General features: G+C 40.8%; 1 long non-coding RNA gene across 4 annotated transcripts in view; it reads left to right on the top strand.

The window, feature by feature from the left end:
* LOC102163150 (uncharacterized) overlaps window positions 1–26,989 on the top strand; it is a 99,370-nt gene that overhangs the window by 56,770 nt on the left and 15,611 nt on the right. For 3 of the 4 annotated variants that reach the window (XR_014824187.1, XR_014824186.1, XR_014824188.1), the window contains one exon: window positions 7,459–7,603. This is a non-coding gene — a long non-coding RNA (uncharacterized LOC102163150). Of the gene's footprint in view, window positions 1–7,458; window positions 7,604–13,589; window positions 13,702–26,989 lie in introns of those variants that run through there. The other variant, XR_002338140.2, reaches the window with a different exon arrangement.

The following is a 26,989-nucleotide window of genomic DNA, read 5'->3' as shown; positions in this document are numbered from 1 at the left end:
GGGTTTTAGTTCTATAACTAGAAAATAAAGGGGTGTGTGTGTGTGGGTGGGTGTGTAATCTTAAGATGCAAACGTGGAGGGAAATATAATGCAAGGCTAAAACTCACATGACCTGTAAACAACTGAAGTCAGACCAGACTTGAGATGAAGGCCTACAGGTCCTGGCCAAAAAGAAAATTGTAAGAAAGGCAAGCTTTCTCTACTACACTTGTTTTAACTCATCTTGTTTGTATGCCCAGTAAATCTGTGTTAAGACCATCAAGGAGTGGATGATTTTCAACCAAATGGCACTTCATGGCTACAAACATGACTGTAAATTACAGCAGGCTGTAATTAAAGTAGGAACCTGAGAAGGCTGCAAAGTTAACCCTGCCCCATGGTTTCCTTGAGAAACACCAATGCCATGCATGAAGGGTTTTATGGCTGCTACCCAGGGAGTGTTGCTTGCAGATCTTTAAAAACAGGAGACCTGGTAGCTCTCTGGGAAGCTAAGATGAAAGTCTACCAAGACTGGAGCAGACTGGCTGACCTTTCAAAGGCCCTTTTATCCTTGAGCGGTATGGTTTTGATGTAGTGTTGAGTATTTTTCAACTTCCTATCAGGAACAGTCATGGCACATAACAAAAAATAAAGTGACTTCTGTACTCATTCCCTATGCATTTTTAAAAGTTTTTTAAAAATAGGTAAACATTGCAGTTGCTCAATAATAATTCCAAGATGAGAAATTTAAATTTGTCTATTTTGCAAATCTAAGAGTTCAAAATTCTTATGAAGGAATACTTGAGGGAAGAAATACTATTTTTGCTTTGTTTTGTTTTTCCCTCATTGGGGTTATTTATTTATTTTTCCTGGGGATTCTGATTTATACATTTATTTATTTATTTATTACTACTTAATGAATTTTATTATATTTATAATTGTACAACCATCATCACAACCAGATTATATAGCATTTCTATCCCAAACCCCCAGTACATCCCCCCACCCCCCAACCCGTCTCATTTGGAAACCATAAATTTTTCAGAGTCTGTGAGTGAGTAGCTGTTCTGCAAAGAAGTTCAGTCTGTCCTTTTCTTAGATTCCACATGTAAGTGATAGCAAATGATGTTGGTGTCTCACTGTCTGACTAACTTCACTTAGCATGATAATTTCTAGGTCCAATCCATGTTGCTAAAAATGCTGTTATTTCTTTCCTTTTAATGGCTAATATTCCATTGTATATATGTACCACATCGTCTTTATCCACTCCTCTGTTGATGGGCATTTAGGTTGTTTCCATGTCTTGGCTATTGTACATAGTGCTGCAGTGAACACTGGAGTACATGTATCTTTTCGAGTCATGGTTTTCTGTAGATAGATGCCCAGGAGTGGGATTGCTAGATCAAATGGTAGTTCTATTTTTAGTTTTCTGAGGCATCTCCATACTGTTTTCTACAGTGGTTGCACCAATTTACATTCCCACCAACAGTGTAATAGGATTGCTTTTTTTCCACACCCACTCTAGCACTTATTGTTTGTAGACTTTTTGATGATGGCCATTCTGGCCAGTGTAAGGTGATACCTCATAGTAGTTTTGATTTGCATTTCTCTAATAACGAGTGATGTTGAACATCTTTTCATGTGTTTTTTGGCCATCCATATGTCTTCTTTGGAGAATTGTCTGTTCAGATCTTCTGCCCGTTTTTTGATGGGGGGGTTTGTGTTTTTGGTATTGACCTGTAGGAGGTGTTTATAAATTTTGGAGATTAATCACTTGTCAGTCACTTCATTTGAAAGATTTTCTCCCATTCTGTGGGTTGTCTTTTTGTTTTGTTTATGGTTTCCTTTGCTGTGCAGAAACTTTTAATTTTAGTTAGGTCCCATTTGTTTATTTTTGTTTTTATTGTCATTACCCTAGGAGGTGGGTCAGAGAAGATATTGCTGTTGTTTATGTTGGAGAGTGTTTGGCCTGTTTTCCTCTAAGAGTTTTATAGTATCCGGTCTTATATCTGGGTCTTTAATCCATTTTGAGTTTATTTTTTTGTGTATGGTGTTAAGAAGTGTTCTGATTTCATTCTTTTACATGTGGCCATCCAGTTTTCCCAGCACCACTTATTGAAGGGGCTGTCTTTCCTCCATTGTATATTCTTGCCTCCGTTGTCATAGATGAATTGACCATAGGTGCATGGGTTTCATTCTGGGCTTTCTATCCTATTCCAACTGATCTATATTTCTGTCTTTGTGCTAGTACCACATAGTTTTGTTGATTGTTGCTTTGTAGTATAGTCTGAAGTCAGGGAGCCTGATGCCTCCAGCTCCATTTTTCTTTCTAAGGATGGCTTTGGCTATTCTGGGTCTTTTTTGCTTCCAAACAAACTTTTAGCTATGTTGTTCTAGTGATGTGAAAACTGTCCTTGGTAATTTAATAGGGATTGCATTGAATCTGTAGATTGCCTTGGGTAGTATAGTCATTTTGATAATATTGATTCTTGCAGTCCAAGAACATGGTATGCCTTTCCATTTGTTTTTGTCATCTTTGATTTCTTTCGTCAGCATCTTATAGTTTTCAGAGTAAAGGTCTTTTGTCTCTTGAGGTAGGTTTATTCCTAAGTGTTTTATTCTTTTTTATGTGATGGTAAATGGGGTCGTTTCTCCAATTTATCTTTTTGATCTTTCATTGTTAGTATACAGAAATGCGATCAATTTGTATCCTGTGACATTGCCAAATTCAGTGATGAGCTCTAACAGTTTTCTGGTAGAGTCTTTAGGATTCTCTAGGTGTGGTATCATGTTGTCTGCAAATAGTGATAGTTTTACTTCTTCCTTTCCAATTTGGATTCCTTTTATTTCTTTTTCCTCTCTGATTGCCATAGCTAGGACTTCCAAAACTATGTCAAATAGTGGTGGTGAGAGCAGACATCCTTGTCTTGGTCCTGATCTCAGCAGGAATTCTTGCAGCTTTTCAACATGGAGAATGATGTTACCTCTGGGTTTGTCACGTATGGCCTTTATTATGTTGAGGTAGGTTCCCTCTATGCCCACTTTCTGAAGGGTTTTTATCAGAAATGGGTGTTGGATTTTGTCAGAGGCTTTTTCTGCACCTACTGAGAGGATCATATGGTTTTTGTTTTTCAGTTTGTTAATGTGGTGTATCTCATTGATTGATTTGTGAATATTGAAGAACCCTTGCATCCCTGGGATAAATCCCACTTGATCATGATGTACAATCCTTTTGATGTATTGTTGAATTCAGTTTGTTAGTATTTTGTTGAGGATTTTTGCATCTATGTTCATCAGTGATATTGGCCTGTAATTTTTGTGTGTGTGTGTGGTATCTTTGTCTGGTTTTGGTATCCAGGTGATGGTGGCCTCATAACATGAGTTTGGGAGTGTTCCTTCCTCTGCCAGTTTTTGGAATAGTTTCAAAAGGATAGTTGTTATCTCTTCTCTAAATGTTTGATAGAAATCCCCTGTGAAGCCATCTGGTCTTGGACTTTTGTTTGTTGGAAATTTTTTAATCATAGTTTCAATTTCAGTACTTGTGACTGGTCTGTTCATCTTTTCTATTTCATTTTGGTTTAGTCTTGGAAGATTGTAGAAAACTAAGAATTTGTCCATTTCTTCTAGGTTTTCCATTTTATTGGCATATAGTTGCATGTAGTAGTCTCTTATGATCCTTTGTTTTTCTGTGATGTTTGTTGTATCTTCTTTTTCATTTCTACTTTTATTGATTTGATTCCTTTATCTTTTTTTCTTAATGAGTCTGGCTAAGGGTTTATCAATTTTGTTAATCTTTTCAAAGAACCAACTTTTTGTTTCATTGATCTTTTCTATGGTTTTCTTTGTTTCTATTTCATTGATTTCTGCTCTGATCTTTTTTATTTCTTTTCTTCTGCTAAGTTTAGATCTTGTCTGTTCTCTCTTTAGATGCTTTGGATGTAAATTTAGGTTGTTTGTTTGAGCTGTTTCTTGTTTCTCGAGATATGCTTGTATTGCTACAAGCTCCTCTTAGAACTGCTTTTGCTGCATCCCATAGGTTTTGGAGTGTCATATCTTTGTTATCATTTGCTTCTAGGTATTTTTTAACTTCTTCTTTGATTTCTTCAGTGATCCATTGGTTGTTTAGTAGCATGTTGTTTAGTCTCCATGTGTTTGTGTTTTTTTGCAGTTTTTTTCTTGTTGTTGATTTCCAGTCGTATAGCGTTGTGGTTGGAAAAGATGCTTGATATGATTTCAGTTTTCTTAAAGTTACTGAGGTTGGATTTGTAGCCCAGAATATGATCAATCTTAGAGACTGTTCCATGTGCACTTGAGAAGAATGTGTATTCTGTTACTTTTGGATGGAATGTCCTATAAAAGTTTCTGCACAACAAAGGAAACCATAAACCAAATGAAAAGACAACCCACAGAATGGGAGAAAATCTTTGCAAATGAGTCAACTAACAAAATTTATAAACACCTTCTGCAGCTCAATACCAAAAAAACAAACAACCCCGTCAAAAAATGGGCAGAAGATCTAAACAGACAGTTCTCAAAAGACATACAAATGGCTAAAAAATACATGAAAAGATGTTCAACATCACTAATTATTAGAGAAATGCAAATCAAAACTACTATGAGGTATCACCTTACACCAGCCAGAATGGCCATTTTCAAAACGTCTACAAACAATAAGTGCTAGAGAGGGTGTGGCCTAGTACACTGTTGGTGGGATTGTAAATTGGTGCAACCACTGTGGAAAACAGTATGGAGATGCCTCAGAAAACTAAAAATAGAACTACCATTTGATCTAGCAATCCCACTCCTGGGCATCTATCCACAGAAAACCATGACTCGCAAAGACACATGTACTCCAGTGTTCATTGCAGCACTATGTACAACAGCCAAGACATGGAAACAACCTAAATGCCCATCAACAGAGGAGTGGATAAAGATGATGTGGTACATATATACAATGGAATATTACTCAGCCATTAAAAGGAAAGAAATAACAGCATTTTTAGCAACATGGATTGGACCTAGAAATTATCATGCTAAGTGAAGTTAGTCAGACAGTGAGACACCAACATCATTTGCTATCACTTACATGTGGAATCTAAGAAAAGGACAGACTGAACTTCTTTGCAGAACAGCTACTCACTCACAGACTTTGAAAAACTTATGATCTCCAAAGGAGAGAGAAACAGTTTAGGGGGTGGGGGGATGTGCTGGGGTTGTGGGTTGGAAATCCTATAAAACTAGATTGTGATGATTATTGTACAACTGTAAATGTAATAAACTCATTGAGTAATAAAAAATAGATAAATGGAGTTCCGTCGTGGCGCAGTGGTTAATGAATCCGACTAGGAACCATGAGGTTGCGGGTTCGGTCCCTGCCCTTGCTCAGTGAGTTAACGATCCGGCGTTGCCGTGAGCTGTGGTGTAGGTTGCAGACGCGGCTCGGATCCCGCGTTGCTGTGGCTCTGGCGTAGGCCGGTGGCTACAGCTCCGATTGGACCCCTAGCCTGGGAACCTCCATATGCCGCAGGAGTGGCCCAAGAAATAGCAAAAAAAGACAAAAAAAAAAAAAAAGATAAATATTTTCTCTTTGTCTTTAAATTTGGTCAGTTTGATCAATATGTGTCTAGGGGTGTTCCTCCTTGGGTTTATTTTATATGGTACTCATTGTGCTTCCTGGATTTGAGTGAGTGGTTCCTTTCCCATGTTAGGGAAGTTTTCAGCTATTATCTCTTAGAATATTTTTTTCTGTCCCACTCTCTCTCTCTCTCTCTTCTCCTTCTGGCACCCTTATAATACGGATGTTGGTGCACTTAACATTGTCCCAGAGTTCTCTGAGATGCTCTTCATTTCTTTTCAATCTTTTTTCTCTTTTCTGTTTCCGTTTTCTAGTGATTTCCACTAGTCTGTCCTCCACTTCACATATTCATTCTTCTGTCTCCTGTATTCTGCTGTTGGTTGCTTCTAATGAATTTTTTATTTCAGTTATTGTATTTTGCATCTCTGCTTGCTTAGGTTTTAAGTCTTGTATTTCTTTGCTCAGTGTTTACAGTAAATTATCAATCTTTGCCTTCAGTTTATTTGTAATGTCTTGCATCATCTTCATCATGATCAGTCTAAAGTCTTTTCCTGGATGCTGAGAATCTCCAGATCACTTAGCTGGCTTTCTGGGGTTTTTTCTCATTCCCTTATCTGAGTTATAGTTCTCTGCCTTTTCATTTTCATAGGTTTTTGATGTGTATCCTTTTTTCAGACAATAGAGTTGTAGCCTCTCTTACTTCTGATGTCTGCCCCCCTTGTGGCTGAAGTTGGTAGGGAGGCTTGCTGTAGGCTTCCTGATGGTAGGGACTGGTGCCTGACCACTGGTAGGTGGAGCTAATTCCTGTCCCTCTGGTGGGTGGAGCTTTGTCTCTGGGTGAGATTAGAAGCAGCTGTTTGCCTGGGGGGGGGGGGGGCTTTAGGCAGTCTGTTTATTGATGGATAGGGCTGTGATCCTACCTGGATTATTGTTTTTCCTGGGCTACTGAGCACTGATGGGTGGGGTCACATTTTCCCAAAATGGCCACCTCTAGAGGAACACATGCTGATGAATATTCCCAAGAGCTTTGCCTCCAATGACCTTCCTCCACAATGAGCCACAGTCACCCCCTGTTTTCCCTGGATATCCACCAAGAACTGCAGTGACCCAAATTCCTGTGGAGCCTCTGCTTTGCCCTGGGACCCAGTGCACATGAAATCCTCTGTGCACCTTTAAAGAATGGGCTGTCCTTTTCCCCCAGTCCTGTGGAGCTCCTGCACACAAGGTCCACTGGTCTTCAGTGCCAGATGCTCTTGGGGCTCTTTCTCCCAATGCGAGATCCCCAGGCAGGGGGACCTGACGTAGGGCTCAGAACTCTCACTCCTATAGGTGAATCTCTGTGATAACAGTTATTTTCCAGTCTGTGGGCTTCCCACCCAGCGTGTATGTGGTTGCTTATATTGTGTAATCGCCTCTCCTACCATCTTGATGTGGCCTCCTCTTTGTCTTCTGGAGTAGGATATCTTTTTGAAAGTTTCCAGTCCATTTGGTTGAAGGTTGTTCAGCATTTGGTTGTAACTTTGTTGTTTTTATGAGAGAAGGTGAGCTCCAGTCCTTCTGTTGCACCATCTTCATCCTGTCTCCTATCCATGTCTTAATGTTTATGATAGAGTCAATGGGTAATAGTAGTTTTAAGCTAAAATTAATAGCTGACATTTATTGAATGCACTTTATCTCAGTAACTTGTTGCTGTTTGAACAAACCATTACAAAATGTTGTGACTTAAAAGAAAATTTTATTATTTCTTATGATTCTATGGGTTTATTTGGCTCAGCTGGGTAGTACTTCTGCTCCACATGGTGTCTTCTGGGTCTAGAATGTCCAAGATGGCTGTTTGGAGCCTTGGCTGGGATGGCTGGAACAGAACAGTGAAGGTTTGAGCAGGCATTTATCTTTCTCTCCAGGGTGTGTCTCCAACAGGATTGCCTGACTTCTTTATATGGTGGCTCAGGACTCCAAGAGCAAGTGTCCCAAGAGGACAAACCCCTGCATGCAAGCACTTATTAAAACTCTTCTTCCATACCCCTTGCTAGTTTCCTGTTGGCCAAGGTAAGTTATCCATCCAAGTCCAGGTTCAGTGTGGGTAGGTATTACACAAGGACTTAGAATTGGGAGACATGGCTCTTTTGGGACCACCAGTGTAAGTCAACCACACAACCCACTTCCACACCTGTTTTGAACACTTTCATTAATTTATCCTCTTTAAAAATTAGAATATCCTATAAAGTGTATACCACTTAGAATCATCACTCTAAGATGAGAAAACCAAGGCACAGAGAGGTTATTGACTTTATTACCCAAAGTCACACTGGTAAGAAGAGACAAAGCTGGTATTGAATTCAAGCCATCTAACCCTAGGACCTGAATTCACAAGTCTAAAGCACAAACTTAGGAATAGGAACTTACTAACTTCCAAAAGTAAGTAATATCTCAGAAATATTTAGGAAATATTTTACTTCAAAGTTTATACATTCAGTACCATTAATGAGAACTTTGTCCTCTTTCTAACACATCATATGTATCTTAATGTCTAAAAGAATTGTGAATTGGGAGAGGCAGGAGCACTGGTTTGATGATATCCATTGACCTGGGTTAGAATTTTTCTTCTCTTCATTCATTCAGTCACTTGATGGCTCAGTTTCTTCAACTATAAAATAAGAATGATGATCTCTAACTTGCAGAGTCATGATGAGGATTAAATGAGATCATATAGTGAGCACAAAGTATCTAGAATGTTCTTGATGCATAGAAGGTGCTCATACCCATGTAGGAGTAAGCATGCTAGACAGAACTGACTGTGGTAGAACATATGGGGAGCAGATTTTTGGGGGTTCATTACCTTTTACATGAGCTCACTGGAGAATGATTAGGGCAATGAGTTTTCGCCATAGCATTGGCTGTTGTGCTTAACTACAGCTGAGAAGCATGGACCAGACTGGAAGAAATTACTGGTCTGGAACATCCCACCCTAGAAAAGAAAAGTAGACACCATGGTCCCTGGAAGATTCGCAGCTGATATCATCACAGAAATAGTCTAACTGACCCAACCCAACTTGAGCAGGCTCTACTGTCTGCAGATTTAATCCAGTTCTAAGAATCTTTTAGGGCATTCCCCAAATTTGGAGTCATATACTAGCCAAGTACAGATCAATGACCTGGTCTTGGTCACTTTCCAGTAGAGAAAACTATTTTGACTCTAGTGAATGTGTACAAAAAGAGAGAAAAGAGAAAAACAATTCATCAGGGGTAACTTTCCAAATCTTAGTTTCCATTGTCTGGTTATGCCCACAGCTGTCTGATGGTTTTGAGGCAATTTACAGCTGGAAGAAACAGAACTCCACATTTCTCCCTTTATGGTTTGAATGATGGCTTTTTCCGTGGTATTATGGTCACAGTTCTATACATGAGTTATGGCAGCTTTAAATTACAACCACAATATTATGGGAAAAAAGATAAATCCCCTCACTGCCTTCTTTTATCTCCAAAGCAGTTGGGAAACGAGGAGGCCACTTACCCAAAAAGGATAAAATGATGTTAGGGAATGTTTCTCTGTCAGAAAAGGCGGCCAGCAGCAGGCTTTGCTGAATACTCTCAAATGCTAACTCATTATTATACTAACGTCTCTCCCTCAGATGCAAGGGGAAGGACAAAGGAAAGGAGATGAATGAGGTGAATGAGAATAGGGTAAATCCTCTTAAAATCTTATTCCATTTAGGTCACTGGTGGTAACTTCCCAAACACTGCTCTCTGGCACTCAAGGATACTCTCTTCACAAAGCAAGTTTTTGGTTTTTTAAATTAATTTCCAATAATCCCTTAAATGTGGTTATCACTATCTCACATGCCTGAGTAATCCCTGAGTGCAGTGCTTCAGTACCGTTGTATTATTTCCATCCTATTAGCTGCATAAACTCATGTAAGTTAATTTAACCTCATTAAGCTCAGTTTTGTCATCTGTGAAATGGATGCAGTGACTTATATTGCAGTGTTACTGGTTAAAACTAAAGCTGTTTGCCCTTTCCTTTCTCTTACCCTTTTCCCAAACTTTGTTAATTCTGCATCACATGTGTCTCTGAGATGGATTCTCTCCTCTCCATTGTCTTGCTGATGCACTCTTTCTCTCCTGAACCTTGGCAGGATCTTCCAACATCTTTCCCTACCTTGGCTAGCAGAGGGATCTCCAGAGTGCACACTGACCCTCCTCTGTCTAAAGCCCATTGCTCATTCCCATTGGCTATAGTGTAAGGTCCAAACTCCAGAGCAGAACACTCAAGTCTCTGAGATCTGGCTCTGTGGACCCCCCATCCCATCTCCTTTACCACCTCATTCTTCACACACCCATTCTCTGACTTAGTGAGATGGTTGGTCAGCAAATAGTGTGCCTTTGAGAGAGGAACAAAAGCTGTTTGTCAGATAGCAGGGTTGAGAATGCAAAAGATTCTTGCAACTGTGTGGTCAAATGAGCAGTGGCCAAAGCTGAAGTTTTTGGTTGCAGTTTTTGTATGGATTTGTGTTTGGGCCACATATCTTATTCTTGGAAGCCCTTTTGCAGCCAAAATTTCTCTCTGAATAAGTACATTCCCTTTTATTCTTTCCCCAGTTTAAGAATTTGTCTGCTGATTATAATTTAAAGAAAAACCAGTAGTATTTCATTGCTTTGATTAAAAAATTCCAAGGAATTCTAGTCCTAGGGGAGAATTAGAGGTACATTGGGGTAAAGAGAGCTAGCTCAGTGAGTGACAGCTCTGATGTAGCTGTTTGGCACAATGATCGACAGACACTTCTGAGGTCAAACAGCCTCAGTCCGCATGTGCTCCCTCAGTGGTGTTACCAGGGTTTCGATCTCAGTATTTTAATGAAGAAAGAAAATTATTTGAATGGGAGGCTTTGTATTCTATGCAGAAAAGAATCTGAAGCTGAAGTACAACTTTGCAAACCACACAGGAACAATAGACTTCTACTCGGCAATAAAAAGGAACAAATTACTAATATGTGCAAAACCATGGATGACTCTCAAAAGCATTAGGCTGAGTGGGCGAAGCCAGACACAAAAGGTTACATGCTGCCTGACTCCATTTCTATGATGTTCTGGAAAAGCAAAACAGGGACAGAAATCAGACCAGTGGTTACAGGGAATGGGGTAGGAGGAAAGGATTGATCACAAAGGGGAGTGAGGGAATCTGGGGAGTGATGAAGCTATTCTTTGTCTAGATAGTGGTCTTATTACAAGACTGTCAAAACTCATCTAACTGCATATTTACTGTATGCAAATTCTTCAATAAACTCATATCCCCACACACTCGGGAAAATCCCACTCAACTGACTGGAATCAGGACTGTGTGGGTATCTAGAAAATGGCCATGGGATGTTGCCTGTGTTATACATTTAAGATTCTGTGGCGGATTTTGTTTGTAAAAAGTCACGCAGCTAAAAACATTTGGAAACCACTGGATAAAATTAATGTCAATGGGGGACAACTGAGGCTTTCTAAGAGAGCAGTGCCCTTTTTGTTTTGTTTTGTTTTGCTTTGTTTCCCGATGTTATCTAACTACGGGACAGAAACCAGAAGAGGGAGGGGAAACACTATACATATTTACTTTCTCCAAGTAATCCCCAAAGTGTTTTTTTCCCTAGAATTGGGTCTCACTAAGAACTCTGTGTTTCTCTGCTCTTGGGAGCAGAGGGTTGGAAGCCATGGATCTTTGCCAGCTTGGACCAGCCAGCTAACAAATACCCCTCAGTGGGAATAGGTGCAAGGCAGTATGGCCTTTGTTCAGCCCGAACAAGCCCCTGATGGGCTTTCCTGTCTGCCACACAGCCTTGAGAGCACATTAATAAATGGACTTTGAAAAGTTTGGCAAGCCTGGGAAGCTGACTGAATAAATCATCCTTAAAGCTGTGGTTTGGTTCCAGGTACCAGATAACTCTTCTGCATTCAGGCCATGTAACACCTCAATGGGAAGGCCCTTCCACGGGCTGGCATCTCTCCTTATCTCAGTCTCCACATCTTGTTCTTGCCTTCCTTGGAACCTTCCAGTTCCCTGACCAAGCCCTGAAGGTGATAACATTTATGAAAACTGTTAGGATTTGCTGACACATATTGGGACTAAGGTTAATCATTGGCAAATGAAATCCCTTCTTCCCAGCCTCTCCATTACATGTTCTCAGGTGTCTTGAAAGCCCAGACCTCTTGTGTCATCCACTCCCCCTACTTAGGACCTAGCTCCCATAGCTCAGGATGTACTCTAATCCAATTCCATCTCCACCCTTCAAACCTTCCTAATAGCCTCTGAAGGTCACCAGCTGGTACAGCTCCTTCCAGTGGCCCCTCTTTCATGGATCCTTCTCTTCCCAGATGCCAGTGATGACTCTCCTTGTCCCCTCCAGATGTAAGGCTGCTAGTATCTTCCCTCTATTTCTAGTTCTTGAAAGCTTCACCCTTTTAGTAGTTCCTAACCCTACCCATACTTATGTTAATAGTTCTTTCATAACATTCTCTTCAGCTGATCCCTTTCATGGTTTAATTTGATTTCTGTTAGAGCAGTGGCCATTACAACTCCTGCCTCAAATTCTGTAATGTCTTCTCAGTGCCCTTAGGATGAAACCCCAACTTTCTTATGCCCTTCTTTCCTGACCTCATCTCCTATTACTCTCCTAGTTCTCTAGGTTCCATTCTATTCAAACTCTTTTCCATTTGGGGCTGTTTGCATCTGCTGCTCTGGAATGTTTTTTGTTTATATGCTGGTGCAGCTGCCTCATTCTCATCATTATGGTGTTTGTCAGATGTCACCTCTTCAAAAAGGCCTTTCCAGGCCACTCTCGGATATGGCCTTTCTCTCCTAGATGTCAGTCAGGTGGTCCTCCCTTTTTTTTAAATAAAATTGTTTATTTTAAAATCAGAGAATTGACGTGGAACTAGCAATATGAATACATGATTTATTTTTAAAAAGACAGGAGGAAGGAGGTCCCCTGCTGAATTAGGCTGTTAGTGGCAGGGAAGTGGCAGAGTCAGGTGGTGCCTCCATTGCATTACCCTATCTTTTTTTTTAGCTTTATCACTCTCTAAAATTATGTAAATTCTATTTGCAAACATGTTCGTTAATGTCTCTTCCAAGCTAGTGTAAGTTCCGTCTTATTTCCCACTCTATGGGTCAGGATTACAGTGAGAAATCAGTGATGGCACACTTGAACTGAGTCACATTACAAGAGTTTCATAGAGAAACCATTTAGAAAGATGAGGGCAACAAGGGAGAGCAAGCTACCCTGGGGCTAGTGACAGCAGGGTAATCAGAGTGCTACCAGAACTCTGAGAAGAGAGCTGAATGGAGAGGGCTGGGCTGCCTAACAGGAGCTGCTGTCCTTAGTTGCATACCCACAGCAACCTGGCAGGGGGGGCAGGTTTGCTGATACTCCCCTCTTTCCAGTTTCCTGCCAGTGGGAAGTTGGAGGGCAAAGGCCTCAATGCCATGTGTACAAGTTTGCTTCCTGGGACGCAGAGCAGGGTGAAGATCAGAGAGGCTTCTGAAGGAACAAAGACATGCAGCACAGCCAGTGTGGCCTTGCTATGTCCAAGACAGTGCTTGGCACTAGGCCTACCACATTTCACAACCCCAGGGAGCACCATTTACCTAAAATTATGCAACATGGCAGCCCTGCCTGGCAGGAGGATCTCAGAAAAGCAGACATGAGGTGAATCCATGAATTCCCACAGGTTTGGCTTCTGGTTCTGGGCACTGATTAGGCAATATTTACTCCCTCCTTCATGCAGGGGCATCAGGACAGGTTGAAGGGTCACTCAGCCACAGGCTTCCTGAACACAGTTACCAAGATCTCAGCCATGGCCTTGTAAGATGGAGGGAGAAAATTTCTGTGATGGTAGGCTCCTATGTTCTATGCCAAGGACATTTCTGAAGTTGAAGAACAATCTATTTATGTGCAGCATGGAAACAAGAGCTTGTTTTGCCTTGTGTTTGAAGGCAGAGAAGAATCAGGTATCATAGCAAGCTGGCAACATTTCTGATTTTTCAAAGAGTGCAGAGCCCTCTAGGCTTGGTGGGGGAAGAAACAAAATCATCCATCTACAGGATTAGTGGCTGAATGGGGACAAAACCAAGTCATTACACACTGCTGCCACCAACTTTTAGTAAGGTAGGAAGCTACTATTGTGATGTGTAGGGACTGGGTATATCTAAGTGGGTTTTTAATCAGAAATCCCCCTTGAGTGCCTGCTAGGTATGGAACGTGGCAAGAATTTACAACAAAGTGAAAACAGAGGGTTTGCCTTTAACAACAAACAGTGAGGGGAGCTGTAGGTGCAAGATTGAGAACCAGTTGTGAGAGGACATGTTCCATTACCAAGGATGGAATGAGAAATGCTTGTCAAAAGAGTTTGAACATTAAGCTAGAGGAATATGATGGGATGAAAATTGCTGTCAAAAAAATTTCCACATTTCCTCGGTGTAGGACAGATTGAAAGTGGAGGCGACCTGGCAAGGCTGTGAGAATGGAGAAGCAGGGGCAGACAGGACAGACTGCCAGGGTCTGCAACTCCATGATCCTGCTTATGGATGATGGCTGCACTGTGTCATTTCCGTAAGCACAACAGAGTTGCAAACAGCTGTGAGCTCTGTGCTGCTGCCTTTACCTGATATGCTTAATTTCCCAACATACCTTTCTGTTTGATCCATCCTGTACCATATTTATGAAATAATGTTTTCATTGCTCTCAGTTGTTTTGTGTTAGCTTTGTTGCAAAAGGGAAATGAATGGCAGGCACGTGTTAATTTGGGGTAGGAATTCTGCCTCCCCCCAGGGGAAGCTACTGCACGCTTGTTGACTAATGACATACTGATCCACCAAAAAAAGAATAAGACAAGGAAGTACATGTTCGCTGGGGATAAGTAACTTAGAACTTAACATGCTGAAAATTGTTCTTTCTTGCCATAAACCACCCTGAGGTGCCAGCTGATAATAGATTAAGAAATTTACTTTCCTATGAAATTGGCATTTAATAGGGTAGATCCTTATTATATTCAATATTTATGGAGCTCTTACAATGTGCCAGGCTCTGTGCTAGGCATGGAAGAAACTAAGATGGATAAGACCTGGCAGATTATTTGCCAGGGAGCTTACAGTCTAGTGTGTTTGGGGATTTGGGGGCATAAGCAGTGCTGTGATGGTGAGAATCACAGGGTGTCATAGGACCTAACGGGAGAGTCTGCTGACAGAGCCTGGGGCTGGGGACTGGCGGGGAAAGTATTATGGGTATTTTCCAGGTCCACTCTCCACCCTGCTCTCTGTCCTGGGGTTGGCTCATATGGGCTGCATCAGTGTGCCCACATGCCTACTGCATCCAGTTGGATTTGGCCAGTGGGGAGCTGAAGCAAAAGGTGAGCAGAAAGGATGAGGATAAGGCTGGGGTGCTAATTCCCTCTGAGAGGAGGGATTCCTCCTCTCAGTTTCTTTGCACACTGACTATATCTGTTCCTGAAGGATGCGGCTCCTGACAGCAAGCCCTTGCCACACAATTCTTTCCTTGGGGTTCTAGAAACCTTCTCTTCCCTGGCCCTTTCTAGCCTGTGGGATGGTAATAGTACTTCTAGTGATAGAGTACTGCACCATCACTTTTTGGTTTCCCTAAACCTTGATGACACTAGGGAGGTGTGTCACTCCTCCCTGACACTAGTACCTTTTCTAATTCTCCCTAAGTGCTCAATGGTATCTTGAGCATTTAGGGAAAATAAGTGCTCAGAAAAGCAGACAGGTACCTTTTCTAATTCTCCCTAAGTGCTCAATGGTAATAAACCATCTCCCTCATGCTGGATCCTGACAGTTATGGAATCTGTCCAGGGAGAGGTGATGCCTGAACTGTGTGATAGTGGCGACCAGAATTATTTGGGTGGAAAGAGGGAAAAGGCCCAGTCAAAAGCAGTAAGTGGCCAGTTCAAAGACATGGAGGGAAGAGAGATCATTGTGTTCCCAAAGGCAGACCAGGTGTGCATCTGTGGAAGCACTGGTGATTCAGACAATCATGGAAGGCTAAGATGGCAATGATGAGGCATCCTGGTCTTTGTTGAGGCAGGGCAGGGCGAGTGGAGAAAGGGGGAAAGCACCTTTGGGTGGAAAAGCCTTTGAGCCCACAGGGATGAGTAATGGTGGCTTAATTTCCGATGCAGATGCAGAGAGTCAGGTGAAATTCTGGCCAGGATTTTGACTGTCCGTCCACATGATGTAGAGTTTCTCACCACTTATAAAACCACAGTCCACAGAATAGAGAAGCCTGCAAACTTGACCTGAGGCATAGGAGTTAAGCACATAGGCTTTGGAATCAGACTGAGGATGAAGCTTCATAAGGGCAGGGACTTTGGTTTGCATACTGCTGTTCCCCAGTGTCTGGAATGGTGCCGGGAACACAGCATATGCTCAAGAAACATTTGTGCAATGAATGAAATTCCAGTCCCACCATTTATTAACTATGAGTTTGGCTTTAATTTTTTCCTGTTATACCTTGCATACTTTTTCTGTAAAATGAGAAATAATTGTTGTAATTAACCAGAGGACTGGTGTGGTGGTTACATAAGGGTAAACACATAGCACACTCCTTGGACTGTAGCAAATGCTCTACAAATAGCATGAGAGTAAAAACCTGGCCAATCCCAAAGGGAGAATTTCCCAGTACAGCCACATCGCTTTGCCCTTAACTTTCAAAACTGACTGGGGCAGCTTATCCATCAGGCACAGTGCCTACAAAAAGGTTCTGTTTCTCTTACAATTAGAAGAAGGAATAAAATAATAGTTAATATGTAATAATAAACCCAGCCAGCCTGGATTAAGTTAGTTTTTATACCAATGCAATTGTAAGATATAATTTTAAATCTTTTTTAAGTGGAGGAAAGGTCCCAAGAAGGCAAAAGTACCTAAAGGCCCAGGAAAATCTGTCCCTCTTTCTCTCATCCTACTCTTACTATTCTGGAGGATAATTTGACTTAACACTTGATTATTTCAGTAACTACTATAACCCAGATACTGTGCTGTGCAGAGTGAAATCTAAAGAAGAGGAAGAGGGGTATTTTAAACTCAGGGTTCTCATCAGGCACACAGTCCTGGGTGATGAAGAGGCATTGAAGGAGAACAAAGACATGGAATAATCCAGAGAGAAGTGTTGTTCCCTCAAAAGGCCAATGATGTGGGCAGATGGGAAGTTCCTAATACATGATCCCAGCATGCTGAATTCTGTATGTCTAGAGGAAGGTGCCACAGCATTGTGGTATTATATCCAGTTCCCAAGGCAGGAGCCTGAAGCTAAAAAAAATATTATTTTTAAATATATAGGTGATAAGACGGAGAGCAGTAGATGTATGGCTTTCCTCTCTTGATACATTTGTAATGTATTATGTCAGAATTGATCTTGATTTTGCTGAGACTCCTAATATATAAGCTCGAAAGAAAAATAGTAATAAGGTGTAAAATATAAAGACATCCATAAGTATCAGATATAATTTCAACCACTTGGGCAAATAGGAAAATAGAAGGAAATGATCAGAATACTCTAATAAGTGTTCTGTCAACTCCAGGATGGACTGCTATGGAAACCTAGCTATAGTTTATCTCAGGGGGCTGGGATCGTGAGTTATTGTATCATTTTGCTTATCTCTCTATTTTCTTCTGTTTTCACAATGAACACCTGACATTTTTGTCTCTAAAAATCAATACAGTTTTCCAAACCCAGCTGTGTCACACACCGAGGAATGTTTTTATTTTTTATTATAGTTGATTTACAATGTTCTGTCAATTTCTGCTGTACAGCAAAGTGACCCACTTATATGTCCAATCTTTTTCTCATAATATCCTCTATCATGTTCTATCACAAGTGATTGGATATAGTTGCCTGTGCTGTACAGCAGGACCTCATTCCTTAACCATTCTAAATGTAATAGTTTGCATCTACCAACCTCAAACTCCCAGTCCATCCCACTCCTTCTCTTCTTCTTCGGCAGCCACAAGTCCATTCTCTATGTCCGTGAGTCTGTTTCTGTTCTGTAGATAGGTTCATTTGTGCCATGTACTAGATTCTGGAGATAATGATATCATATGGTATTTGTCTTTCTCTTTCTTACTTCACTTAGTATGAGAGTCTCTAGTTCCATCCAAGTTGCTGCAAATGGCATTATTTTGTTCTTTTTTATGTTTGAGTAGTATTCCATTGTGTATATGCACCACATCTGCTTAATCCAGTCATCTGTCAATGGACATTTAGGTTGTTTCATGCCTTGGCTATTGTGAATAGTGCTGCAGTAAACATAATGGGTACATGTATCTTTTTCAGTGAAACTTTTGTCCATATATAAGCCCAGGAGTAGGATTGCTGGTTCATATGATAGTTCTATATTTAGTCTTCTGAGGAACCTCCATACTGTTTTCCATAGTGGTTGTACCTGAGGAAACCACTTCTGGCCGCACCTACAGCATTCAGAAGTTCCTGGGCCAGGGGTCAAACCCGCACCACAGCAGCAACCCAAGCCACAGCAGTGACAACACTGGGTCCTTTTTTTTTTTAATTTATTTTTTATTGTTGTTTCCCCTAACACACTTTGTTTTTCCACTGTACAGCATGGGGACCCAGTTACACATATATGTATACATAATTTTTTCTCCCATTGTCGTGCTGTGTTGTAAGTATCGAGACATAGTTCTCAGTGCTACATAGCAGGATCTCATTGTTAATCCATTCCAAAAGCAATAATTAGCATCTGTTAACCCCAAGCTCCCACTCCCTCCCCCTCTCCCCAGGCAACCACAAGTCTATTCTCCAAGTCCATGACTTTCTTTTCTGTGGAAAGGTTCATTTGTGCTGTATATTAGATACCAGATATGAGTAATATCATATGGTATTTGTCTTTCTCTTTCTGACTTACTTCATTCAGTGTGAGAGTCTCTAATTCCATCCATGTTGCTGCAGATGGCATTATTTTGTTCTTTTTTATGGCTGAGTAGTATTCCATTGTGTGTATATACCACATCTTAATCCAGTCGTCTGTTAATGGACATTTGGGTTGTTTCCAGCTCTTGGCTATTGTGAATAGAGCTGCAATGAATATACAGGTGCATGTGTCTTTTTGAAGGAAAGTTTTGTCTGGATATATGCCCAAGAGTGGGATTGCTGGATCATATGGTAATTCTGTGTATAGATTTCTAAGGTACCTCCATACTTTTCTCAATAGTGGCTGTACCAGCTTACATTCCCACCAACAGTGCAGAAAAGGAGGGTTCCCTTTTCTTCACAACCCCTCCAGCACTTGTTATTTGTGGACTTATTAATGATGGCCATTCTGACTGGTGTGAGGTGGTATCTCATGGTAGTTTTGATTTGCATTTCTCTAATAATCAGGGATCTTGAGCATTTCTTCATGTGCTTGTTGGCCATCTGTATATCTTCCTTGGAGAAATGTCTATTCAGGTCTCTTGCCCATTTTTCCATTGGGTTATTGGCTTTTTTGCTGTTGTGTTGTCTAAGTTGCTTGTATATTCTAGAGACTAAGCCCTTGTCATTTGCATCATTTGAAACTATTTTCTCCCATTCTGTAAGTTGTCTTTTTGTTTTCTTTTTGGTTTCCTTTGCTGTGCCAAAAGCTTGTCAGTTTGATTAGGTCCCATGATTTAATTTTTCTGTTATTTCTATTGCTTTGGGAGACTGACCTGAGAAAATATTCATAAGGTTGATGTCAGAGAATGTTTTGCCTATGTTCTTTTCCAGGAGTTTGATGGTTTCTTGTCTTATATTTAAGTCTTTCAGCCATTTTGAGTTTATGTTTGTGCATGGTTTGAAGGTGTGTTCTAGTTTCATTGCTTTACATGCAGCTGTCTAGTTTTCCCAGCAATTCTTGCTGAATAGACTTTCTTTTTCCCATTTTATGCTCTTGCCTCCTTTGTCAAAGATTAATTGACCATAGGTGTCAGGGTTTATTTCTGGGTTCTCTATTCTATTCCATTGGTCTGTATGTCTCTTTTGGTGCCAGTACCACACTTTCTTAATGACCATGGCTTTGTAATATTGCTTGAGGTCTGGGAGGGTTATGTCTCCTGCTTGGTTTTTGTTTCTCAGGATTGCTTTGGCAATTCTGGGTCTTTTGTTGTTCCACATAAATTTTTGGATTGTTTGTTCTAATTCTGTGAAAAATGTCATGGGTAATTTGATAGGGATTGCACTGAAGATTGCTTTGGATAGTATGGCCTTTTTTACAATATTAATTTTCCAATCCAGGAACATGGAATATCTTTGCATTTCTTAACATCTTCTTTAATTTCCTTGATTAATGTTTATAGTTCTCAGTGTATAGGTCTTTTGCACCCTCGGTCAGGTTTATTCCCAGGTATTTGATTTTTTGGGGGTGCAATTTTAAAAGGTATTGTGTTTTTGTATTCCTTTTCTAAAGTTTCATTATTAGTATACAGAAATGCGACTGATTTCCAAATGTTAATCTTATATCCTGCTACTTTGCTGAATTTGTTGATCAGTTCAAGTAGTTTTGGGGTTGAGTCCTTAGGGTTTTCTATGTATAGTATCATGTCATCTACATACAGTGACAGTTTTAGCTCTTCTCTTCCTATATGGATGCCTTTTATTTCTTTTGTTTGTCTGGTTGCTGTGGCTAGGACTTCCAAAACTATGTTGAATAGCAGTGGTAAGAGTGGGCATCCCTGTCTTATTCCAGATTTTAGTGGAAAGGTTTTCAACTTTTCTCCATTGAGTATTATATTTGCTGTAGGTTTGTCATAAATTGCTTTATGTTAAGGAATGTTCCCTCTATACCCACTTTGGTGAGAGTTTTTATCATAAATGGATGTTGGACTTTGTCAAATGCTTTTTCTGAGTCTATTGAGATGATCATATGATTTTTGACTTTTCTTTTGTTAATGTGATGTATGACGTTGATTGATTTGAGTATGTTGAACCATCCTTGTGAACCTGGGATGAACCCTACCTGGTCATGGTGTATGATCTTTTTGATATGTTGTTGGATTCAGTTGGCTAAAATTTTGTTGAGAATTTTTATGTCTATATTCATCACAGATATTGGCCTATAGTTTGCTTTTTTGGTGGTATCTTTGTCTGGTTTTGGAATTAGGGTGATGGTGGCATGATAGAATGTTTTTGGGAGTGTTCTTTTTTCTTCAACCTTTTGAAAAAATTTAAGGAGCGTGGGTACCAGTTCCTCTTTGTATGTTTGGTAGAATTCACCTATGAAGCCATCTGGTCCTGGACTTTTATTTGTTGGGAGTGTTTTTATGATGTATTCAATTTCATTTCTAGTGACGGGTCTGTTCAGTTGGTCTATTTCTTCTTGATTCAGTTTTGGCAGGCTGTAAGACTCTAGAAAGTTGTCCATTTCTTCCAGATTGTCAAATTCGTTGGCGTATAATTGTTATAGTATTCTCGCATGGTTTTTTGTATTTCTGCAGTATCCGTTGTGATTTCTGCTTTTCATTTCTTATTTTGTTTATTTGAGTTCTTTCTCTCCTCTTCTTGGTGAGTCTAGCCAGAAGTTTGTCAATTTTGCTTACCTTTTCAAAGAACCAGCTCTTGGTTTTATTGATTTTTTTCTATTGTTTTTTTGAATCTGTATTTTATTGATTTCCTCTTTGATCTTTATGATTTCCTTCCTCCTGCTGACTTTAGGGTTTTTTTTATTCTTCTTTTTCTAATTCATTTAGGTGGTGGGTTAAGTCGTCGATTTGAGGTCTTTCTTCTTTTTTGAGGAAAGCCTGTATTGCCATGAACTTCCCTCTGAGCACTGCTTTTGTGGTGTTCCATAGATTTTGATTATCATTTGTCTCGAGGTATTTTTTAATTTCTTTCTTGATTTCCTCATTGACCCATTGGTTTTTTAGTAGCATGTTATTTAGTCTCCATGTAATAGGTTTTTTCTCATTTCTTCTCCTGTGGTTGATTTCTAGTTTCATGCCATTGTGGTCAAAGAAGATACTCGAAATAATTTCTATATGCTTAAATTTGTTGAGGTTAGCTTTGTGCCCCAATATGTGATCAATTCTTGAGAATGTTCCATGTGCACTTGAGAAGAATGTGTATTCTGATTTTTTGGATGTAATGTCCTGAAAATGTCAACTAAATCTAAATTTTCTATTGTTTCCTTTAGGATCTCTGTTATTTGATTGGTTTTCTGTCTAGAGGATCTGACCATTGATGTGAGTGGGGTGTTAGTCTCCTGCTATGATTGTATTCCTATCAATTTCTCCTTTTATGTCTGTTAGTATTTGTTGTATGTATCTGGGTGCTCCTATATTGGGGGCATATATGTTGACGATTGTAATATCCTCTTCTTGAATGGATCCTTTAACCATTAAATAGTGTCCTTCTTTGTCTTTCTTTATGGCCTTCATTTTAAAGTCTATTTTGTCTGATATAAGTAACTCCTGCTTTCCTGTCTTGTCCATTGGCATGAAATATCTTTTCCCACCCCCTCACTTTCAGTCTATATGTGTCCTTTGTCCTAAGGTGAGTTTCTTGTAGGCAGCAGATTGAAGTTTTTCTTTTTTATCCAATCAGCCACTCTGTGTCTTTTGATTGGAGCATTCAGTCCATTGACATTTAAGGCGATAATTGATAGATGTTTATTTATTGCCATTTTACTCCTTGTTTTCCAGTTAATTCTATGATTCTCCATTCTTTCTTTCTTTTTTTTTTTCTTTTTTTTTCTTTTTTTTTTTTTTTTTTTTTTGGTTGGATAACCTCCATTTATTTTCAGCTTGAGTACTTTTCATTTTTTGTGAATATAATGTTCAGTTTTGATTCATGGTTTCCCTGTTTTTTAAGTATGTTAATCCCTTCCTATAATTGTGTGTTGTAGCCTGATAGTCCTATAGGTCCAAACACTTCATTACTATACTAAAATTAAGAAAAAAAAAGAATTTATTTCCTTACTTCCCTTGCCCACATTTTATGATTTTGATGTCTTTTTTTTTTTTTATTTTAAACATCTTCATGATTAGATCTGTATGCTGGCTTATTTAAGTGACTGCTCTCTGATTATGGTTTCTTCCATCCTAGTTCTTCCTCTAATTTTTTTTTTTTAATTTAGAGAAGCCCTTTCAGTATTTCTTTTAGAATGGGTTTTGTATTGCTGTATTCTTTTAGCTTTCATTTGTTGGAGAAATTTTTTATTTCCCCTTCTATTTTAAATGATATTCTTACTGGATAGAGCATTCTAGTTTGCATATTTTTTCCTTTCAGAGCTTTAAATATCTTTTGCCATTCCCTCCTGGCCTGTAGAGTTTCTGTAGAGAAATCAGCTAATAGCCTTATGGGGGTTCCCTTATAAGTGACACTTTGCTTTTCTCTTGCTGCCTTCAGGATCCTCTCTTTATCATTAACTTTTGCCATTTTTATTATAATATGTCTTGGTGTGGGTCTATTTGAGTTCAACTTGTTTGGGATCCTCTGTGATTCCTGCATCTTGAAATCAGTATCCATTAGATTTGGAAAATTTCCAGTGATAATTTCTTCAAATATATTTTCAATCCCCTTTCTTTTTCTTCTTCTTCTGGAATTCTTATTATGTGCAGATTGGCCCATTTTATATTATCCCATAGGTCTCTTTTATTGCTTTCATGTTTTTTCATTTGGTTTTGTGTTTGCTGTCCTGATTGGGAGATTTCCATTATTCTATCTTCCACATCACTAATTTGTTCCTCTGCATTATTCATTCTGGTTTTTACTGCCCTTAACTCAGTTTGTATCTCTGCAAATTAATTTTCTAGTTTTTCTTGGCTCCTTCTTATGTTTTCTAGTTCCTTTCTGAGGGATTCTACATTACTGTTTATATCTTCTCTTAATTCCTTCAGTATTTTCACTATGTCCCTTTGAACTCCAAGTCTGTCAGACTGCAGAGGTCTGTTTCATTGTCTACTGCTTCAGGTGAGTTCTCCTGTTGCTTTAACTGGGAGTGTTTTCTGAGCTTCTTCATCTTGCTTGTTTTCTTTTTTGTGGTGAAGGTACACTCCCCATGGCCAGGAAGGGTTTGCCCTGGTGTTGTTGCAGAGTGCTTCCCAAGGGTGGGCAGTGTTGGCTGGCCTGCTTTGAGGCAGTGGGGCATTTCCTGAGGGCGGGTGGGACTGGCAGATGCACACTTTGGTGGAGGTGCTCTTCCCGTGGCCAGGCAGGGCTTGACCTGGCACTCCTGGGCCAGGAGCTCTTCCCAAGGGTGGGTGGTGCTGGCCGGCTTGCTCCAAGGGAGTGGGGTGCTTCCAGAGGATGGGTGGGGCTAGCAGGGTCACTCTGTGGTGGAGGGCTCTTCCCGAAGCTGGGCAGGACTGACAAGTGTGCACTATGGTGGAGGTGCACTTTCTGTGGCCGGGCAAGGAGGCAGGTGGTGCTGGTCAGCTTGCTCCATGACGGAGGGCACTTCCTGAGGATGGGCGGGTTGGTGTGCACCATGGTGGAGGTGTGTTCCCTGGAGCTGGGCAGGGCTTGCCCTGGGCTCCCCAAGGGCGGTGATGCTGGGCAGCCTGCTCTGCAGCAGTGGGGCACTTCCCTAGAGCTGGCAGGGCTAGCCGGGTCACTCAGAGGCAAAGGAGCACTTCCCCAGGGTGGGTGATGCTGACCAGCCTGCTCTATGGCAGTGGGGCACTTCCCCAGGGCAGGCAGGCCTAGCTGGGTCACTCAGAGGCAAAGGAGCACTTACCTAGGGTGGGCGGTGCTGGCTGGCTTGCTCAGCAGGAGTGGGATGCTTCCTGTGTGCAGTCAGGCCAGGCAGGGAAAGCTGCTGTGGTGGTTGGCTTCCCATGGGTGGTGGGGCCAGTCTGCTGGGATGGCAGGTTGCTTCTGGCCAGGCATGCACGGGGTGGGGGGGAGGGGGGATGAGCTGAAGCTCTGCTCTCTGCTAGCTGGCAGGTAAGCACACACACTGGAGAGCAAGGAGTATTCTATGGCGGCCCACCCCTCCTCCTCACCCCAACACTGGCACCTTGTCTCTCCTGTGGGTCCAGACCTTCTCCCAGGTTCCCTCTGTTGTGGCTTTCCACTCCCCAGCCCTTAGCATATTGCTCCCTCCGCCTGCAACACACTGCTTCCTAGTCCCTTAGGCTGTCTCCATACCGCCAACCCCAGCCCACTCCCAGGGACTAACCTCTGGAGCCTAGGTCTTGGTTCCCAGCCCCCACCCGAGCATCTCAGTCTTTGGTGTCTGTGCCAGTGGTTCAAATGATCTGATAGACTCTCACTGCTTTTCAGATCTCAGACCTGCTGCTGCACTTTTCCCGGTATCTAAAGATCCCTCCAACTTGGTTGATCTTTCCATCGGTTAGGTGACTTTCCAGGGTGTGAGCTCCCTTTCTCCTTCACACTTCCCTCTCAGGAGTGCCTGTCCAGTCCTGATTCCCCTTCTCTCTCTCTCCTCTTTTCTCTTGTTTTACCATATTATGTCAAGAGATTCTTGCCATTTTTGGAGGTTTAAGTTCTTCTGCAAGCATTCAGTGGCTGTTCTGTATGAGTTGTTTTACGTGTAGATGTGTTTTTCTGTTGTGTTAGTGGGAGAGGGCGAGCATGTCCCCCTACTCTTCTGCCATCTTGCCTCCTCCCCTCAACACTGGATCCTTAATCCACTGCACCACAGTAAAGCTCCCTGAGGTATTTCTTTTAAGAGAATAATTAGAGGTATACTATGGGGTTGTTTACAGAACTGTAAAATTGAAGTAAGCTAAATGTCATCAAAACATGATTAATTAAATACATTTTAGTCTACCTTCAAATGGTCATTAGAGATTATTATTTAGACTTATATTTTTTATTTGGAAGCCATTCATAATATATTGTTGAGTATAATGTATAAAAAGTATACATAAGGAGTGTCCTGTTGTGGCTCAGTGGTTAATCCAACTAGGAGCCATGAGGTTGCGGGTTCCATCCCTGGCCTTGCTCAGTGGGTTAAGGATCCGACGTTGCCGTGAGCTGCAGTGTAGGTTGCAGACATGGCTCGGATCCCGCATTGCTGTGGCTCTGGCGTAGGCCATCGGCTACAGCTCTGATTCAACCCCTAGCCTGGGAACCTCCATATGCTGCGGGAGCGGCCCAAGAAATGGCAAAAAGACAAAAAAAAAAAAAAAAAAAAAAAAAAAAAAAAAAAGTATACATAAATAATTCCCTTTTTAAAAAAAATTAAAATGCCCTTTTAAAGTCCAGGAGACATATACATTAAAATATCAGCAGTAATTTTGGAGTATTAGAAATAGAGGTAACTGTTATTTCTTTACATCTTTTTCTAGTCTTTTAAAATTTTACCTTTTATTCTTTTTATACTTAATCTTTCTAACTGGAAAAAAAACTATTTCTACTTTTAAAATTAGAGTATAAGAAGATTGTCAGGTGTCCATCAGACAAAAAGCTTTAAGAAATATTTCCCCTGAACATTTCTCTCATTGATCCTATATAATTTTGAAAGGAGAATGCCCCCAAATGCCATTGCCACAAATTTGACATCTCCAAGATTTACCAAATCATTTCCCTGTCAAATCTGCTTCTCCTCCCTGCTTCACTTCTTATAACCATTCTTAAGCTCAGAAAATCAGGCATGTGTTTTCCAGACCAAGTTGCCATGGGATACAACTGCTATAACAACCTTGTGGCAAAAAGAGGGTATGTTTATGATGGGCTGAAGGGAAAGGCATGTTGGGCCAAAGTAAAGGCATGGACCAAGGCTGGGCGTTGAGAATATGCACATTGACTTTGGAAATTAGTGATGAGACTTTAGCAGATGAGTGGAGAATTTGTGAGGGGAAAGGTTGGAAGTAAGATAAAGTGGGCCAGAGAGGAGGGCCTTGTATATCAGACCAAGGAGTCTTCAGTTTATCTAGGTGATAGGGCCATTGAGTTTCTGAGTAGCAAAAGGTAAGTGGTATTTTAGAAAGAGGGCTGAAAGCAAAAAGATCAGTTTTTTTGCTGTTTATATTCTGGGATGAGAGGCCTCTGGATTAAGACAGAAGCAGTGAGAGAGGAAAAAGTAACAAAAGACTTTCTGTGTCAGGGTTCTCCAGAGAACCAGACCAGAAGGATAGATGGATGGATGGATGGATGGATGGATGGATGGATGGATGGATGGATGGATGGGTGGGTGGATGGATAGATAGATAGATAGGTGTAGGCAGATGATAGACTTATTATAAAGAATTGGCTCATGTGGTTATGGAGGCTGAGAAGTCCCAAGATTTGCAAGCTGGAGACTCAGAAGAGCACATGGAGTGAATTCCAGTCTGAAAGCAGTAGGAATCACAAGACCCAGGAAGAACCGATGTTCCAGCTCAAGTCCAAAGGCAGAAAAAGACCAAAGTCCCAGCTCAGAGGCAGTCAGGCAGGAGGAATTACCTCTTACTCCCATGAGGGCTGGCCTTTTTGTTCTGTTCAGGCCTTCCACTGATGGAATGTGGCC

The sequence above is a fragment of the Sus scrofa genome, chromosome 13 (genome assembly GCF_054392235.1).
Source record: "Sus scrofa isolate SSC_HxYL_T2T_F1_AM1 chromosome 13, Sscrofa_HxYL_maternal_Yorkshire_Landrace_v2.0, whole genome shotgun sequence".
Taxonomy (NCBI): Eukaryota; Metazoa; Chordata; class Mammalia; order Artiodactyla; family Suidae; genus Sus; species Sus scrofa.
Note: the sequence above shows the minus strand (reverse complement) of the source record. Positions and strands in the feature narration are given on the sequence as shown.